Source organism: Scatophagus argus, chromosome 17 (genome assembly GCF_020382885.2).
Source record: "Scatophagus argus isolate fScaArg1 chromosome 17, fScaArg1.pri, whole genome shotgun sequence".
Taxonomy (NCBI): Eukaryota; Metazoa; Chordata; class Actinopteri; family Scatophagidae; genus Scatophagus; species Scatophagus argus.
This window is the reverse complement of record NC_058509.1, coordinates 20,213,745-20,217,159: the sequence shown is the minus strand read 5'-3', so window position 1 is coordinate 20,217,159 and position 3,415 is coordinate 20,213,745. Positions and strand designations below refer to the sequence as shown.

At 47.1% G+C, this 3,415-nt stretch overlaps 1 non-coding gene across 1 annotated transcript; it reads right to left on the bottom strand.

Annotated features, from left to right (window-relative positions):
- Positions 1 to 1,922: 1,922 nt before the first annotated feature.
- trnas-uga lies at positions 1,923 to 2,004 on the bottom strand. The gene has a single exon. It is a non-coding gene; the product is annotated as a tRNA-Ser (tRNA).
- Positions 2,005 to 3,415: the final 1,411 nt, after the last annotated feature.

The window sequence follows — 3,415 nt, the reverse complement described above, 5'->3', positions numbered from 1 at the left end:
GCTGCAGCTTGGCAAAGGCCTTGATATGAGCGTACAGCTGGCTCACCACTGCATCTTGTCCTGGAAGATTAACATTCAGCACATTCACATGCTTCGTTATGTCAAACAAAAAAGCCAAATCTGCCAACCATACAGGATCGGACAGTTCTTCCATCGGTTGCCCCTTTTCACCCAAAAAATGTCCAGTTTCCTCTCTGAGAGAAAAAAATCGCTGCATTTGCACCCCCAACTTAGCCACCTCACATCGTGATATATTGCATCTCTGTATTCAGCCTGGATGTCAATCAAGAACTGCTGAAACTGTTGGTGGTATAGAGCTTTGGTAAAGCACCAGCCTCACCCCCTCACCTGGTGAAGAGTCCCTCAGTGTGACCTCAGCAGAAGTGAGGAGGACCCTCCAGAGGATAAACCCACACAAAGCTGCAGGTCCCGATAACATCCCGGGGCGGGTGCTGAAGGGCTGTGCACATCAGCTCACAGAGGCACTGACGGACATCTTCAACACCTCTCTCCAACAAGCGACGGTCCCCACCTGTCTGAAGACCGCCACAATCATCCCCATTCCCAAGACCTCCACAGTGACGAGCCTGAATGACTATCGGCCAGTAGCCCTCACTCCGATAGTCATGAAGTGCTTTCCTGACGGACAGGCCGCAAACAGTGAAGATCCATGATATCTCCTCCTCCCCCGTCACCCTCAGCACCGGCTCTCCCCAGGGCTGTGCGCTGAGCCCACTCCTGTTCACCCTGCTAACACACGACTGCTCAGCGCAACATCTGAGCTGCCTTATTGTGAAGCCTGCGGATGATACAGCTGTGGTTGGACGCATCGTCAGCAGCGAAGAGTCCGACTACAGGCAGGAGGTGGAACACCTGAAGGGTTGGTGCAGAGAGAACAACCTCTGCACCAACGTGAAAAAAAACGTGACTGACTGAGGAACAGCTTCTTCCCAGAAGCTGTGAGACTGTTGAACTCTGGAGGTCCTCTGTAGCCCCTGCTGCTACCCCATACCTTACACCCCACCCACACATCCACACACCCCTTCCCAACAACCACCCATGGAACATTGCACAATGCAGCCATTTGCACAGAACTCTGAACTACTCATTTCATTTGCACTACTGTCATTTGCACTACTCCGCCATTTGCACAATACCGCAGTACTGTTTAGATAGCTTTATTCTGATTGTTTCTATCTTTTATTCTGATTGTCTTTTTTATATTTATATAGTGTTGTTTATATTTATTTGCATTAGGTATTTTGTTAGGTAATTGGGCTTATACCGGGACCGGGGAAACTAATTTCGTCCCACCTCATGTTTCTACATGTGTGAAATGACAATAAAGCTCCTTGAATCCTTGAGTCCTTTGGAGCGAATAGAATCGATTGCCTTTATCGATGGTTTCATATCATGATCAAATTTGAGATGTTTGGCGCAGATAGCCTGCTAGTGAATTATACAGTGAAGTTTAATAGTCTTACCTCCTTCTTTGCTAACATTATTGCAGGAAAAAGTCAGGGGCCCAGCCCTAACCCTGAAAAATAGCCCCATAAAGAGGTGTGTCTGGATATTTTTGTCTATATACTGTATACGCTTTCAAGGTCATTTTCAGGTAATCAGTTTAATTTACTAAATTTAATTGGTTATTTTTGATTAGATATTAGTTCTGAAACTGTCTCTCTGTCGTCTCAATTTTTCACTTTTTAATAGTGTATAAAGCACTTTGAAATCCCCTCAGTATGTGAACGAAGAGCAGTTTATTTTCTATGCTGTGAGCCAGTATGCCTGCTCTGGGTAACAACCATTTGGTAGGTCTAAATTGCACCAATGCACACATAGCTGCTTGTGTTTTAGACTCAGAGCTCACTTTATTGATCCCTTTGAGACGACTCCCTCAGGGAAACTGAATACAGGTAGACCGTCACGGACAGGATTCGAACCTGCGCGGGGAAACCCCATTGGATTTCAAGTCCAACGCCTTAACCTCTCGGCCACCGTGACAACAAGTACAGCTGTACCTTAGTTCAGTTTCACTGAGCTTCCAGCATGACCTTGACCTATTTTTATTTTATTTTATTTTATTTTATGTGTTTTTTTTTGTGTGTGTGTGTGTGTGTGTGTGTTTTTTAAATCCATTTATCAACCATTTTTCTGGAAGATTTTGGATTTGTGGGAGGAACCCGGAGCACCCGGAGAAAACCCTACTGTCAGTCCCTATGTTAAACAGAACCCTTTCACTGTAGACATTTTGTCTTGTCACGCTATGACAAGCCAAAATATCTACTGTGGAAAGGGTCCAAAGAATGTCACTGTTTGGTTTTATTTTGGTGTTGGTGGATGATGGTGTTTCTGGCAGTCCTAGTTCTTATTTTTCCACTTTTGTGGTTTCCTCAAGCCGAGAAGGTGACGTGTTCTTTTCCAGAAGGAAGGTGTCTTTGGTTGGGGAGTCTCCTCGGAGATCTCAGCCTCCTCCTGGTGTTCAAGGTCTGGTGCATCAGAGGTGGACGCCTGTTGATTGTTCGGCGGCTCCTCAGGGACTTCGGCTTCTTTCGGTGTGTCCACTGCAGGTGAATGGCAGGGCTCATCCTCACAATTCTCCTCCTGCGTGGTCATAGTTCTTGGAGGCGGGTCTGTTGGAGACTGATGTTCAAGGTCTGATGCATCGGAGGTGGATGCCTGTTGATTGTTCTGCAGCTCCTCAGGAACTTCATCTTCTTTTGGTGTGTCCACAGCAGGTGCAGGGTGGGGTTCATCCTCATGCTCCTCCTCCTGCTTGGCCATATTTCTTGGAGGCGGGTCGTCTGTTCTCTCGGCCTCGAGAGTGGAAGGGTTTGGATTGTGTGAGATCTGGTCATTGAGCTTAGCTTTCAGCTTCTCCAGCTCTCCCGCATAAGGACTCTCTGTCTGCAACATGTCGTCGGTCTCCTCCACCATCTTTTGACAGAAGGCAGCCTTCTGCTGGTTGATTGTTTTCCTACTTTGTGAAAGGCTTTCTGTGTGTGCCTCAATTTCTCTGTCAAGCTGGCACTGAAGGGTGTCAGCTTGCTGTCTGGCAGTGAGAACATCTGTTTCATACCTCTGGCTGATCTCATGGTATAAAACACTGATCTTCTCCAGTTCTTCTTGGAGATGCTTGTTTTTCTCCTCCTGCCCCTGGAACTCAGCTGAGGATGTCTCCTGGGCGTGCACGTGTGCTGCTTGCAGCTCCTCATATTCTTTTAGCAAAACTGTCTTCTGTTGGCTCTCCTTCTCAAGCTCACGCTGGAGGGTGTCAGCTTGCTGTCTGGCAGTGAGAACATCTGTTTCATACCTCTGGCTGATCTCATGGTATAAAACACTGATCTTCTCCAGTTCTTCTTGGAGATGCTTGTTTTTCTCCTTCTGGTCCTGAAGCTCAGCTGAGGACGTCTCC